Source organism: Cryptomeria japonica, chromosome 3, assembly GCF_030272615.1.
Source record: "Cryptomeria japonica chromosome 3, Sugi_1.0, whole genome shotgun sequence".
NCBI classification, from domain to species: domain Eukaryota; kingdom Viridiplantae; phylum Streptophyta; class Pinopsida; order Cupressales; family Cupressaceae; genus Cryptomeria; species Cryptomeria japonica.
In genome coordinates this window covers 492,821,999-492,839,630 of record NC_081407.1, presented here as the reverse complement: position 1 = coordinate 492,839,630, position 17,632 = coordinate 492,821,999, and positions in this window count along the sequence as shown.

Below are 17,632 nucleotides of genomic sequence, written 5' to 3'. Positions count from 1 at the left end.
AGCTCAAGAACACCAACATAGCTGACTATCAACCTGAAAGATTCGCTTTTGGATTTTCAAATCATGAACAAATTGAACTGAGGATACACATCAACGTCCAGAATACATCCCACACATTTTCAACTAAAGATATTACAATTCCGGAGCAATACAGAGCACAAACCAGAATACCAAATAACATGAAGAATTGAATAACATATTTAATACCAAAACTCATAGCTTGATCAAATCAACATGTGCACCACTAAAACTTATGTTGAATCAACTAGAGATAATTATCTCAAAACCCATTAAACTGCATCAGCTCATCTGTAACATATAGGATAAACCAACTCATTCAATCTAACTGCAACACTGGAATACACAAAAGAATATGTTGATATTAATGACAACACACTATTCTAGAAAACTTCCCAACAATCTCACCCTTTGGCATTGATGGAAAAATATGAAAGTGAAAAACAATTAATGCAAAGAAAGAATCAAATCTCAACAATCTCTCTCAAAATCACAAGGACCGGTTCCCCTTTTGACAAACAACTCAAATCACAAATCCAAAAATGCATTAGGATTTTTCACATGCTCTTCTCTCCCCCTTTGACATCAATTTACAAAGGATCAAGAATCAGGATTCTCTCCCCCTTCGAATTAACTTCACAAATCTATGCATCAGAACCACTGAACTCCAACACTAAATACTCCCCCTAAGTAGCAACCTCACTCATCAATCCGGATCATAAAACATCTCTATGAAGTTCAATAGACTAATGCAAATCCATGCCTCTTAGTTCTCATCAGGAGGGGAAATAAACCCTAACTTCTCTCTGAGATACTCAAAAGTATCTTTACGCAAAGGCTTCATAAAGATGTTTGCAATCTGTTCCTTTGTAGATACATACTCCAATCTGACTTCTTTCTCATTCACCTTCTCTCTCAAGAAATGAAACTTGATTGATATATGCTTTGTTTTGGAATGCAACACCAGATTCTTTGAAATATTGATAGCACTTGATTTATCACAATATATAGAAATATGCTCATCATAAATAACTCCTATATCCTTCAACATCTACTTCATCCAATTTACCTAAGTACAATTGCTAGCAGCACCAATGTATTCAACCTCCGCAGTAGATAAAGAAATAGCATTCTCTTTCTTACTTGCCCAAGAGACCAACTTATTACCCAAAAAGATTGCACCACCAATAGTACTCTTCTGATAATCAACATCACCTGCCCAATTAGCATCTGTAAAAGCACTCAAAGTAAAGTCATCATTCTTAGGATACCACAAACCAAAATCAAGCGTCCCTTTCAAATATCTGAATATCCTTTTTATAGCAGTAACATGAGATTCCTTAGGATCAGATTGAAATCTAGCAACATGACACATAACATTCAATATATCAGGTCTAGTCTAAGTCAAATACAACAATCCACCAATCATAGATCTATATCTAGTCTGATTAGCTTTCAGAAAATCATCATCCTTTGTCAACTTACATCTGGTCACCATAGGTGTACCAATTGGTTTAGAGTCCTCAAAACCAAATTTATTCAACAATTCCTTCACATACTTGGACTGAGATATGAAAATACCATTATCCAACTAAGTGGTTTGCAATCCCAGAAATAATTTCATCACACCAATCTCAAACATCTCAAACTCATTCTGCATCTCTTCAGCAAATAACTTACATATGTAATCATTTCCTCCAAAGATAATGTCATCCACAAAAAATTCAACAATCAAAATGTTATTTTGATCATTATTGAAATAAAAATTACTATTAACAGTACCTTTAATGAATCCAAGCTTCATCAAATGCTTATCCAATATGGCATACTAGGCTCTAGGGGCTTGCTTCAATCCATACAATGGTTTCTTCAACCGACAAACCATGTCCTTTTCATCTGTCAATTGAAATCCATTTGGTTGCTCAATGTAGACTTCTTTCAATTCACCATTAAGAAAGGTTGATTTGGCATCCATCTGATAAACCTTGAAATCTTTATGAGCAACATAGGCAAGAAATAATCTAACAACTTCAATTCTAGCTACCAGAGAAAAAGTCTCCTCATAATCAATTCCTTCCATCTGTGAATAACCCTTACAAACTATTACACATGAAATTTAAATTTTGCCGCCATGTCACAAGTCTTTCCATGTCTTAAGATTTTTCTTTAGGGTCTCCCTTCATTCTCTTTAATAACCTGAATCTCGGGTCGTGGCTTTATGCATTTTCAAAACTTAGTCGCTAGTCCCTTGCCTTTTTTAACCTTGATGTGGGGTTCTAAAGTTATAAAAATTCCCAACCACCAGACATGGTTGTGGGAACTCACAAAAGGCTGATCACTCTTCATGAGGACTCATAGGAGGTCAGGTTTCTAGTTGATTTTTGAAACAATTCAAAAGTAGTGAATCCGTCCGATTTCCCGACACGCTCTATTTTGTCATTGAATTTGGTGATTCGTGAAGCCTTCAAGGAGAAACCACATACTTGACTTAGAAGTTGGTGCATTTCTCAAGATCATGACCTAAAGATCGATACAACAAGCCTGCTGAGGTGGCGACATGAGTATTGATAGGGGGTGAGTCATAATTAATCGTTGGCATAAATTGATTAAGTTTATCTACCTGGTAAAGGTAGTCTCCTCTGCCATTATCGACTTTTATCCGTCATGCCGCCATGCGGTCCAAATTCTCCAAGGAGAAAATCAAGAAGATTTGCAAGGTACCATCATTAATGATAGGTTAAGCAATTAACGATACGTAAAGGTGGAAACATGTGTTGCAACACTTGATAATATCACCCTTGCAGATAAAATTTAATACACCACCTTTTGAAACTATCTAAAGGAGCGCATGCTATCATGAGTTGTCCTTGTTAGAATGGTTTTGCCTCATGACAAAAAATAGCCATTTTGAAACCTAGACTTGAATTGGCTAGAAATCGAACAGGAAGATATCATCCGACAGTTACGGTCTTTTGCATGGAAAATGCGCACCGACTTCAATGAATATAGAAATGCCGTCCCTCTGTAAGATAAAATCGTGGAACAAGTTAAGAATCACGAATGACATCTATAAGAAGAACTTTTTTACAAAAAGGATTCTTGGTAATTAGTTTTTCAAACAACATTAAAGATGGTGCTCAAAGGTAAAGGTCCTATGATCCAGAGTGATGTTGAGCACCTGCAAGATGACATCCTTCTCGACCTGAGTGACCTTGCTCGAGCACTCATATGGTATGAAGATGAATTTACAACAGTCGTCTAGGTGTTGATTGAAGAGGAGACAATAGCTGAGAGGATCGACAGCCAGATTGCAGATTAGAACCCAGTGTCCGATGAAGAAGAAGGAGCATAAAATTAATAGTTCAAGAGTTTAGTGTTAATAGGGTTTATCCGATATATTTTTTTGTTTTCTTTAAAATCATGTTTAAAGTGGTCATTTTCAAAGATCGTTACTTTAAATAACCGTTTCTTGAAAACAGAAGGGCCTTTACTTATAAATAGGTAGAAGATAGATTAGAATGAGGGGGAAGGAGAAAAATAAGAAAGTGTACTATGATATTTTGTTTATTTAGCTATGTTTAGCAGTGTGGATGGAATTTGAACTATTCTTGAATATCTTTGAATCAATTAATACATATATCAAAACTTTGAGTTTTCTATATTCTTTCATGTTGGAAGTAAGATTTGAATTACTATAGTTTAATTTGGTTCTCATCTATTTGACATGGTTAAAATGAGTGGTGTAGAGACTTTGAATTTTGCATGCTCTGTATTTAGTTTATTTACATGGTATTTCTTCTTTTTTCCGTGTAATTAATTTCACCGTGGGCAAACTGTGTGTTGTTCATATCCCTAGTTGTTAGACTCATCCTAAGTTATACTCTCATGGCAATGTGAGAGAGCGTTGTCCCTTTCCTACTTTCTGGTTAAAATCATACCCCTGAAAAATTAGAATTAGATCATATGAGGGAGTTTTACCTCTAAAATTTAGAGGAAGATAATTTGTTTAACATAGATCTCTCCAATTGTTAGTCTCTTGTTTGTCTTTCATGTTGGGCACATTGAGCTTTTCTTATAATTATTTTTGAAGGAAAAAACGTTTAACTAACACAAACAAGTCTAGCTTTATTTTGAACAACTTCACCCTATTCATTCAACTTATTCTGGAATACCCATTTAGTTCCAATTACATTTTTATTTTTAGGTCTAGGAACAAGAATCCATGTATCATTTTTCTTAATTTGATTCAATTCTTCTTCCATATCTTTAACCCAATTTTCATCTTCACATGCTTCATCAACATTTTTAGGTTCAATCTTAGAAATCAAACAAATTTCTTCAACAAGCTTCTAGTCATCACACCTTTATTCTTATCACCAATAATCTGATTTTCTGAATGATTCACCCTCACATACCTGGGATTTTTAGGATTTTCTTGAACTTTAGGCTCTTTAACTCTTTCTTCTGCACAAGCATTTGCACTTTTCTCTTCATTCTCTAACTTTTCCTGATCATTTTGAACTTGACTTTGGGTCTGCACTTGTTTTCCTTTATCTGAATTGGCATCCTAATCATCATAATCATATCTGCAAGGTTTGGTTTGTCTTACATTACCTTCATCAACCTTCACATTAGTAATTTCAACTATCTTTCTCAGTCTTTTATTATAACATCGGTAGGCCTTACTTCTAGTAGAATAACCAAGAAACATTCCTTCATCACATCTAGCATCAAACTTTCTAAGATCTTCATCTCTTTTGATATAACATCTACTTCTAAATTTTTTGAAATATATAACAGTAGGGGCATGACCAAACCATAACTCACAAGGAGTTTTACTAGTATCACCTTTGACATTTACCCGGTTAAGAGTGTATACTATAGTACTCACAACTTCTCTCCAATACACATGCGGAATATTTCCTTCAATCATCATGGTTCTAGCAACTTCTTGAATTGTTCCATTCTTCCTCTCTACAACACCATTATGTTGTGGTATCCTAGGAGCAGATAACTATCTCTTAACTCCATGATATTCACAATATGCATTAAACTCATCGGAAGTGAATTATCCACCTCTGTTAGATCTTAGACACTCCAACTTCAATCTAGGCCTCTGTTTCAACCATTGCTTTGAAAATCTTGAACTTCTCCAATGCTTCAGACTTCTCCCTTAAGAAGGTAACCCCCATCATTCTTGAATAATCATCAATCAGCAACATGAAATACCTATCACCCTGCAAGTTTCTCACTCTAGAAGGACCACACAAATCCGTATGCATAAAGATCCAACAATCCATTAGAATTATATTGTTTTCTCTTATAAGTAACTCTTGTTTGCTTCCCTAATTGACATTCCTTACATATCGGATTAGAAGGCTTTATTTACTTCGGTAGATCTCTTAATGCTTGAGTAGCACTTATCTTAACCATGCAATCAAAATTTACATGACACATTTTTCTATGCCATAACGAACTTTCATCAATCTGATAAATCAAACAACTTTTACCACCAACATTCAAGTGAAAGATATTACCTTTAGTTAGGTCTCAATTTTGGAGCTACTCAAGATCTCACATTTGCCATTCTTGAATTGCAAGTTATATCCCTTATCAACCATCTGACCAAAACTCAAAATATTATGCTTTAAACCTTCAATATACACCACATCATGAGTATTGTGCTTATCATCACGAGAAATATTTCTTACCTCTACCACGGATTACACAAGCTTTGTTATTACCAAATCTTACTATACAACCATCATACTTTTCTAAATTTACAAATTTACTCTTATCACCTGTCATATGATGAGAGCAACCACTGTCAATTACTTATTCATCTTTCTCCTCAACTTTAGCAACCAAAGCTTTCTCCTCATTAATACAGCTTGTAGAATCTGTAGTTACAGGATCATGTTCCTTGATATCAATGAACGCAAATTCATCTCCTGAATTTCCTTTATCCTACTCATCATCTGTCAATCCATCATCAATAGAATAATAAGATTTCTTCTAATATTTAGGCTTATATGGCTTAAATGACTTCTTAGGATTTCTATCTCTTTCCGAACACCTTGATGCAAAATGTCCTATCTTAATTACATGAAAAACATTTAAGAGGTAACTTTCCTTCATACTTACTGGCACCCTTAGGCAATCTTCTGGCAATAAGTGCTTCAAGATCCTCAAGCTCTCTTTCTTCATCTTCCATCTCTTTCATCTATTTCTCAAATTTGAATATTCTTGTAGAAATTTCTCTTGGATCATATCTCTACTTTCTAGAAATAGTAGCTTTGAATATAGATTCAGTCTTAGGAAGAGAGTCTCCAAACTCACTTAGCTCAAAACCAGCAAGTTTACCAATCAACATGTCTCTTGTCACATTTGTCACAGTCTGGATCTCATCAATAGCAGCAGCTTTACGTTTGTAAGTAGGAGGCAAGGATCTCAACACTTTAGCAACAATCTCATATTCTTCTAATACTTCATTGGCACATCTGATTCCACACGCAAGCTCATTCACTTTTTGCATAAAAGAAGTAATGTTCTCATCTTCACACATCTTCAAGTTCTCATATTTTCCCTTCAAGCTCTGCAACTTAGCAATCTTCACATGACTATCACCTTCATGCAAGGTCTCCAATTTTATCTAGATTTCATGAGCAATCTCTAATTCCATCTCATTAGTCATTTCAAAATCAGTCAAGGCACTCAACAATGCTTCCTTAGCTCTAATATTGAATTCTACTTCCTTTATCTCATTCAGAGTAGTAGGATCATTCTGAGAAACATCATATACATTCTTAGTAATCTTCCAGTACTCTTCTTCAATGCATCTCAAATGACATTGCATCCGGCTTTTCCAGAGAGTGTAGTTTGTTCCATCAAATCTCATACTATCCCTCTTGAAAGAAAAGGTTGCCATCCTGGATCTCCTCAAGCAATCAAACTTCTTCCAGAGGATCTAGCTCTGATACCAATTGTTGGCAACAATGCAGAAAACTAAGAGGGGTGGGTGAATTAGTTTGTACAAAAACTTACTGCAACTTCAACCACAAATCATATCTAATAATTAATAGTTTAAGGCATGAAACAACACCACATCAATAACACACATAACACCAAGATTTTTGATGCAGAAAACCCAGTTAAGAGAAAAACCATGGTGGGAACCCACCCACAATGAGATAATACCCTATTAGGAGTAAGTGAAATATTACAATGGGAAATGCACATGCATTTAGGCACACTCCCTAGAGCTCACTACTCAAATACAGGAAATCCAGAAGGGATACAACCCTTAGGGAAGGCTCGCTACCTTATAGGAAGTCTCACTAACTAACAAAAGCATTCAGAGAACAATTCGGATTACATGAACTATGAAAATAACATCTCCATATGCCTGAGTACAATTCTAGTTAAGCTCACTGTCAAATCTTCTATACAACACACTTCTTTGCATAACTTTGCACAACTTTCCTGCTACTGAATGCTTGATACAATATTTGCACATAGCATGGTCACTCTCAATGATTATTACATTTATTTATAGAAGTCATCAACCCATGAAATATAGCTTGGCTAAACCCTCAACACAAATAACAAAATAATAACCTCACACACTACAACAATACATGCAGACCAAAACAATGTTGGCTAAGACATAGTTTGGACCTAAACAACCACTGCAAATATGAAACATCTCCAAGAGTTATGGCTCGATCATCCACAACATGCTACCATATCATAAATGTCTCATAACATGAAGAACATCACTAGACAAGGGAAAATCTTCAATAACACATACAATAATCAATGCGGACCACCAATACACATAGGAAACGGTCTTGAAACATTCACAAGCAACATGAATTGCAGCACAACAACTGCAACAACTCAGATCACTAAAATCATCACCATTTCTCTATCGAAGCTCAAGAATACCAATGTAACTAAATATCAACCTAAAAGATTTGCTTGTGGGTTTCCAAATCATGAACCAATCAAACTGAGGACACACATAAATGTCCAGAATACATCCCGCACATCTACAACTAAAGATATTATAATTCTGGAGCAATACAGAGCACAAACCAGAATATTGAATAACATGCATAAGTGAATAACATCCTTAATATCAAACCTCATAAATCGATCAAATCAACATGCCTACCACTAAAACTTTTGCTGAATCAACAAGAGATGAGTATCTCAAAACCCATTACACCATATCATCTCATCTGTAACATATAGGCTAAACCAACTCATTTAATCTGACTGCAACACTGGAATACACATAAGAATATGTTGACATCAATGACAACACACTATTCCAGCAAACTTGCCAACATGACCAAGGTGCCTGCCACTTTGAAATTTTACATGACGTCTTATCTTGTCTATGCAGCTGCCTCGATGAGGCATTTTCCAGGTCTATCAACAACAAGTGACAAGAGTCAAGTTCCTATTTACAAGTACTTTTTTCAGTTAACTCTCCCTGAGAGTTTACATCATTTCATGAGGGTAAATGATGCTTTCTTTGCTCATTACATGTGTTTATTTGACAAGGAACTTGAAAATAAAAGTGTTAGATGAAGCATGGAAAGTGGTGAGCAAATATTGTTGCATTTTCCTTCAATTTACCACCTTCATATATATCAAAATTGGATGTTTTAATAAAGAACCATTCATGCTCCCGATATATTCATCTGATAAGATTACCCTTATGGAGATGGGTCGCCAAATGATTTCCATCCATGAGGGTCAATCTGGAGCTCATAAGACAGGTTTGAAATTCTCCATCTCTATAGGGAGATATTCCATCAATTCCATCTACGAGGCTCACGCCATGGAGGAATCGATGATAAGGATGACTGTGAAATTCTTCGAGGCCACAAATTTATTTGATTATAGGGGCATGAAGAATAAGATTAAGAATAACTACACACATATTCATTGAATTGAAGATGTGTGGGTAGATTGCAGGACTGAAGAGGATATCCGAAGAATGGATTACTACTGTTTGACAATAGAACAAATTGAAAACTCTAATCTTGTTGATGTTCCTGAAGATCTTGAAGAAGATGGTGACATCCTCAATCCTGCATATGAAAGAAACAAAGTTTCTAGATTACCTTTACCTCTCATACAATGGTCCCAAAAGGAAAGCACTTCTATAAGGGTCAGGTTCCAAAAAATTCTTGATAATACTACTGTTTGGTTAAACCTACAAGGTGTAAAAATGAAGCCTTTCCAAACTGAATCATTTGAATAAGATGTTGCAAGCCCCAATAGAAAGACTTTTAAATTAAGGACCAGGAATATGAAAGATCCTACAACTCCTAAGGGTCCTAAATTCAAATTCACTATTGGAAAAGTCAAAGCTCAAGGTGAGTCTTCATCACAAGATACTCAAGTTCATGATGAAGTTGAGGAAGAAGAATAAGTGAATGAAGATGAACAACTTCAAGAAGAAGATGAACCAGAGAATGAATAGGAACAAGAGGAAGGAGAATTTGATGAGGAGGTATTACTTGAAATCCCAAGTACTTCCTAGTCTCAAGAGACACGTGAAGGTATGCCTCTTGCATCATGTGATATCATAGGTACTACTTCAGTCTTTGTCACTGATACTATTTCTTTGAGTTCTTTTGTATGATTTCCTTCACAAGATCCTGAAATACATGTTGTTCCTTCCACTTCCATAAGTGAAACAACCCTTGATATACCTCATGACAACCTATATATTGTGTTCCTTCCTAATTTGTCTAAGGTCACATCTTCCGTGTTGGAATATTTTGATAAATTCATGTTGGAAACCCAAGTTCCTCCTCAGGTTTATAATGTTTTCAATCTAACAATCGTTGTCACCTCAAATCCACCTATTATAACTACCAATATATAGTCTCAGGATTTGGCAACTCAAGTTCTGACTTTTGGAGTGGATGAAGACGCTTCTTTGCCACCATGGCTAGTGTCTAATGCTCCTAAGAGGAAGAAACACACCATCTCCCCTAATGAATTTGATTTCAGCCAATTGGTACCAGTTAAGCCCAAAGTCACAAAGAAGGCCAAGACTTTTTCTAGGTTGAGGATAGATCAATCCAAGAAAAAATATATAAAGATTTCCATTCCTCCTTCAGACATAGACTTTGATAAAGTACAAGATACTGACTATGTCATCAAAATAATTGATTTGGGAAAGAAAACACACGAAGGTACAATTGAAGACACTCAAACCTCATTCTAGCATCTTGTGGCAATGTTCAATGAAGATAAAGTGAAGAAACAAGTCGATAAGCTCATAGAGGTCCTGATCAAGATTACCAAATCTTCGGAGGTAGTCGAGCTGGCCACTTCTTCAGTGGATGAACAAATTGTTAGACAAGATGAACAGGTGAATTCTTGTGGTAGAATAGTTGATGAATGAATGGATAGACTACCAAGTCAGGGAACACATCTCTTATGTTCAGTAGTTACTCTTGTCAACAATTTGAAGGAGGTAAAAATTGAAATTGATAAAACTTTGAATTTGGTTTCTAATGAATTAGAAGCACATGAGAAGGACTTCGACTCCTGATTGAAGTTAGAATATTTCTAGTTGGATGTTCTAGTGGAGAATGGAGTAATCTCTTCAAGGGATGTATAGATTGAACAAAGAGAGATTTTAGAACATCAAATGAACACAATAGAGGTCCTTATCAAAGATTTTAGAAAAACACAAACATAATGTAATGATAAAGAGAATGATATCATTGAGAAAATATCATCTTTTCCTTGCACTTTTCTCGATGAGAATCAGAAGCCTCTTCATGAAGACATCATCATCAAAGAGTTCAATCTACTGATTGGTGAAGAGGTCGACAAATTTTTTTTCTCACTATCCTCTATTGATAAGTTGGTGGATATCCAAGTGAATCTGGATGATCTAGTCTCGCTTCTAAAGAAACAAAAGAAATGCTACATGAGCCTCAGAGATTCTATCACTCAGGTCAAGGTGATCACAAGTCACACTAAATGACCTGAACATGAATAGATGGAAGCAGTTCCGCAAAAGTTCAAGGAATTCATGAAGTAGGATGAGAATGGAGTGTCTGATGACACTTAGTAATTTTCATAGTAGATGCATTTTTGAATAAGACATTGACACCCTCAGTCTCAATTTTGTATTTAGATTTTGCACTTAGGAAATGCATGAGTCCAAAGTCAATTATGATTCTTCTTTGAATTAGTCATAGTTATTTCCTAGTTTCATGTTGCACCTCTCTTCTATATATATGAGGTTTCTCTTTGTAATAGGTATCTATTATCATTAATATATATGTTGAAACTCTGCCAAGTGAAGAGAAAAAGTGAAACTTTGTGTTCCTCTTGTGATTTTGCAAACTTGATGAAATAAGAAGAAAGCTTTTGGCATCCATACTTTGTGTTGGATTCATTTGTGTTTATGGTGAGAGTGTTCTTATGTAATTTTTATTATTAAGTATTATTTACTCAAGTAAAGGTATGTTCAGAGAATATTATTAAAGTGTAGAGGCAATTGTTAACTTGTGAACTTTGTGTCATATCTTGATTATTGTTGTTAAAATTAAGAATTGGTGGTCGTATTATCATTTTAAAGACTTTGTGCTTCATTTTGATATTTAAAGTAAAAATAGCTGATATATATATATATATATATATATATATATATATATATATATATATATATATATATATATATATATATATATATATATATATATATATATATATATAAAGGTTACACTTTGAAGGCTTTGTGCTTGATTGTGTCATCTTGGAAAAAGAAACAGTAACTTGAAGACTTTGACCTTCATATTACTACTTCACAAAAGCATTATCAAAGGTGAAGCTAGGAATCATTTTAAAGATTTTGGGATTTATTTTGATTTTCTTAGTTAACTCTTTGGGTTACAGAAGAAATTATAAAAAGGTTGATAGGACAATAATGCATTTAAGACTTTGAGCTTAAGGAATTTTTCCAGTCCCGAAGAAGCAACAAAGGACTTTGTGCCTTTATTGCTTTCCACCATAAGCAACAAACGACTTCGCTTCTTTCCTTATCTATATTATATTGTTCTTGCTTTCCAAGTTAACTTGTAACAAAGAAATTGTAAGAATTATTGCTACTATATGTTGTAGATTCTTTCCTAAAAAGAGAGGAAAAGAACAACATTTGTCTTGAAAAAAGAGGATAAGATGATGTACTGCCCATGTTAGAATAGGAGTTAGAAATTTGTACCTTATTTTATTATAATAAAGTAGTGAATCATTGGGGGAGCCTTCCCTTAATAATTTGGAGAGATTTAATCTCATGTTGCTGTGGTTGAAACTAAAATTTTGGAAACTATTCTTGAGTTGACAAAATTTTCAACCAACACTTCGATTCTGCTCACACCTCCCACAGACTTGCATTTTCACTTTCTCTCATGTATTTTCTCCAAATTTGAGTCCTAATTATTAGGACCAGGGTGCTAGTGCACCTTGGTCCTCTCAATCAAGACCCAAATTTGGTCCTCAGAGCGACGAATTCAAGTGGGCGAGAATTTAGGTCCTATGTCAACCTACTCCAAAAATTCAAATAGTTTTTGGATGGTTAAGTATACAAGGAGGCCTAACCCTCTCATTTGAAACCTAACAAAACCTAAGAACAAAGTCTAAGATCTCAATTACACTCTCCCATTTAGTGAGTGAACAATCAAGCACCCATCAAGCATTAAAGGAGAACTTTAGTCAAGTTCAAGCATTCAAGATGCCATCCATGATCAAAATTCTATGGAGATATTCTACATGATATCCTAAAACCATTGTGTGAGGATTCAAGAAATATTCATCAAGGTATACACTTCAATTAAAAATATTCAATTTTAGATATAGCCTTTTCGTCAAAAGGGAAGCATATTGTTGCAATTCAATTATGCTTCCTTTACAATTATCATTTCAATTTCAAGGTTAATTCCTCGACCGAGGTTTGAACCAAGGCAAACCCCTATCCACAACCCATCTCTCTCTCTCTCTCTCTTATGTGCAATAAATTGATTCAAGAGTTGTGATCGAAGATTCTAAATGGAGTTAAAGATGATGAATAGGTTCAGATTTTGAAGGAGTGAAAAGAAAAGGACTAGGGTGACCTACCACCATGGGCTCAAGAAATTTGGTTGATCTTTCGACAGTGGATCCAACATGTCTCCCTAATTTGAAAAAGATCCTACTTGTCTGTTAGAAAGTTATAGGACCAGGGTGACCTACCACAATGGTCCTGACAATCCTACCTGAATTTCCAGCAACAAGGTCTAATCCTCTTCTTCTGCTCAAATCTTGTCTATGGCTTTGTCTAACATTTGTAGCATTTCAATTTTATTGTTTCATTTCAATTATCCATTTATTTTCTCTAAACTTCACAATTTACATCCAATTTCAACTCAAGAGGGGGTGGGAAACAAACAGGTAAATCTAATCAATATCTCAGTCCTTTTCCTAACTTGAATTGTGGTTAGATCTATTGGATTTATCTCTCTTTTAATATTTTGGTTAATTAGGTAAGATTAGTGTTTTTATTATCTTAATAAGTGAAACCCTAATTTTCCCTCACCAATATAGATAATACTTATTTTTGTTATTATGTTTTGATGTGGATTCCTTAAAGAGGTTAAATTTTGGGATGCCATTATTTTTTCTTTATCACCATTGTTTTTGATATTTTATTTTATTATTTTTAACTTCATTGTGACCATTGAAAATGATTGTTTTATTTCAAATTTTTCTAATGTCATGAGACATTGTCATGTACCATTTAACATTTCTAGTAAATGTTGATCTTTTGTTATCACTAACATTATTTTGATGAACCATTGATGCACTAGATTCTAGTGTTACCCAAGAATCATAATCAATCTATTGAATCATACCCAAGCCTACCTTTATAGTGTATCAAACCTCTATCTCACAAGACAAAACAACAAATTTTCAAATATCTTTTCATTTTTTAGTATTGATTTTAGTAACCATTTTTTCATATTAAATTTCCATAAGTTCAAATTTATAATCATACATAAGAAATCTTAACATTTTTTAAGAAAAAATGTAAAATAATCATGCTTTATATAAACTTATTATTTGGGCTCCCTTATAAATGAATTATTGTATATAGAGTTCCAAAAACCAATCTTCTAAGGGGAATTTATCGAGAAGTGCTTGTGCTTTGGGGCATCTTTTTTTGTCTTTTGTTGATATGCTTCTTTTTATTCTTTCTATTAATATGGATTTACTACAATTGTTTATCCTCATTCCCTAAAAATATTTTTCTTGGACAATGAAAATGAACATCACATTAAGAAGTCAAGGGTACTTAAATAGTAACAAAGAGGGTAAACATATATAGCCAAATTTAGCTCAAAAAGCCCAAGTATTTTAATGAATTTAAGGAAGCATATGGTTTTCTCTACCTTTCAATGTACACATACCTTCTTTTCTACATAGGTAGTCTAAATACACTAAAATAGGTCTTGGAAAATAGGAATCATTGTTTAGGAAGACTAACATGCTTGGGGTCACTAATTGGGAGGTAAGCTAATTCGTCCAAGTCTAGTTGATTCAACATTATAAAGAACATCATCAATATATGAAGTCCTTGTGATTTTAATTAAAGGACATGTGCTTCACATACTCTAAGTTAGTTATATTGGGTCATGTGGACAACATATTCAAGTAATTATATTAGGTGATGGATATGTACCGATTAGGATTACCCTTGGGCAGTTTATTTGTCTAAGTGCTGAGTGGGGTTTTTCAAGTCGGGGCTTCCCAGGTACAAAGTGGGGTTTTTGGTGTACCCTCTCTCTCTCTCTCTCTCTCCAGGTGCTAAATGGGATTTCAAGTGTGACCCTTGGGTTGTCTCTTTGTCTAAGTGTTGATAAAATAATACAAGGAATCAACAAGTAAATCACTATGGATCTACATGAAATCAAATAAACAACTACAATGATCAATGATAACATTTAAGTAATGACTATCCATGAAATTAAAATGAGGAATTACTATGATAATGAATAGAGTCAGATGGATGCGATAGAATGTGGATCAAGGATGGAATCTAGGTACCATCAAGTTAAAACTACTATAGAAATTTTTCTAATTGGTCATCTTGGCATATTAATAATGACTTGCCACAATCATATACTATTTGGTTTCTTCTCATGTTTTGAGGAAAAAACATGTCAAGGAGGAATGTCATGTAATATGTATCTTGATATATGATGTTATACTTTACTTAGGTAGATGGGGATGCCAACATGAGGAATACATTCCTTGAGTTAGTTATATTGGTTTATGTGGATAAATTATTTAATTAATTATATTATGTGATGTGTAGGTCTTCATTGGGATTACCATTCCATTAATTTATTAGGAGGTCCTATATAAAGGAGGCGATCATCATTGTAAGGATATATTTTGAGAATGATATTACATTTGAGATCTCTAAAGATATCAAGTGGAGTAGCTTCTTCTATAACGAGTAATGTATGTTGCTACCTACATTAAGGGTTTGTTCTATTTCTACATTTATTGTGTACTATGACATCTTGACCCATAAACATATCTTGTGTTGCTGAGTCTAATTTCTATTTTTTTCTTATTGTTAATCTATGTGTGGATCTTATCGTGAGTAATTTTCTTTTGAAACTAGTTCTCGCCTACTCAATTTTTGTTGTCCCTTCTATTTCACCAATCTTGCCTTAGGTGTTGATTTCAATGTGTCATCCTTCATGAGTTTGTTGAAAAAATCACAAATGATAAATAAAAAATGATATATGTAAGGACACTCAATACTAGGTCTTTAAAATCCTATGATTTGATAATTAACTTATTATAGAAAGGTTAGTGGGTGATTTAGATAACAAGACAAATGAAAGGAAGCAAATGCATGGAAACACTATCTACATTGATATATGGGAGGAGATATGTATATAAAAGACTTAATTTTATAGTTACAAGGAAAATACTACAAACATAATATAAATATAACATAAGGATGTACATGGTGAAAACCCTTTTGGGAGAAAAATCCCACACTCCAAAGCATGAACCACCTATATTATCAACAATAATAGACTTTACAAGACAATAACTAGGGACATGCCATTATATATGTAAATCCAACATGTAAATTAAATGAGTAATCTCATCAACACACTTGGATGCCTACACTACTACATTAAGCACAATACATTCCAAGCATCCAATAAATAGATGAAGCATAGATAGGAAACTACCCAATAAATTTAACATCCCTATGACAACCAAACCTCCATGACACAAATCCTAATTTTCCATAACTTGTTATATTTGACCAACCAACTTAGGCACCCACATTTATTTCCATTATCCATTCAAATACGGTCTATGCTACGTGTCATAATTGTCATATGATTCTAATCCATGATTGTAGAAATGATATAGATGAATGCCTAAATGTGGATCTCATCAAATATGAATCCTAGGGATGAGTAATGATAAGGATAGACTAAGATAAAGATATTTGTCAACTTCCACATAAATACACCATCTTACACACTAGTAGATGCATGACTAAACATGAAGATAAAATTTGAATCCTAGGGATGAGTAATGATAAGGATAAGCTACGATAAAAGTTATTTGCCAACTTTCACATAAATAGACTATCTTACACACTAGTAGATGCATAAAGGACAACTTACTCATCATAAGTCCAAATGACAAGAAAAAGGGCATGAGTATGTGATTTTTACCATTACAAATATATAGATATGTAAATAAATGTAATGATGGAGATTTTAATGACATATAGGAGACCAACATAGTCTATCCAAGAATCCAAGAATAAAAATCACAACCAAAGTGAGATGCTACTAAAGCAATACGATTCATGCAATTATGGATTTTGAAGGTTCATTCTCCTATTGTGAATTTTGATAAATGTTTTTTTCACATTTGTCAATATTTTCTTCTTTATAATATTATGTCATTTTATCTTTACTAGATGTATAGAAAACATTTATTCTCTCTTCCTACCTTTCTTTTGAGATCTTCTAACTACCTAGCTCAATGTAATTAGGTCCTCAATCAAACTATGAACATCTTCATATTCTGTTTAAATTTTATTCTATATTTTATATAAATGCACAAGGTAGGTGATCCAGTAGTTGAGTGTGTTCTAGTAGTTGCTATAGCACTAGTTGATTTAGTGCCCAATAATTTTGACAATATTACACCAATAATTATGACTTTAAAGTTGTTAGTGTTGATGACGACTACCCATAATTGAATGAAATGTATTCCTTAGATCTAAAAAGCAACAAATCATGTCATGCCACATCCACACACCAATAAAACATGACTCAACTTGCACAAGTATCAATCTCACTTGTTTTTGGCCTTTTTGGACACCTTAACAAAAAAGCATAATGTGGCATCATATTCGATGGTGTGGTCTTGAAACCTTAGTTATAAATAGGAGACTCGCCAAATAAATTGCTGTATAAATTGGGGGACCTTCAAAATCACAAACGAAGTGAGATGCTACTAAAGAAATAAGATTTGTGCAATTATG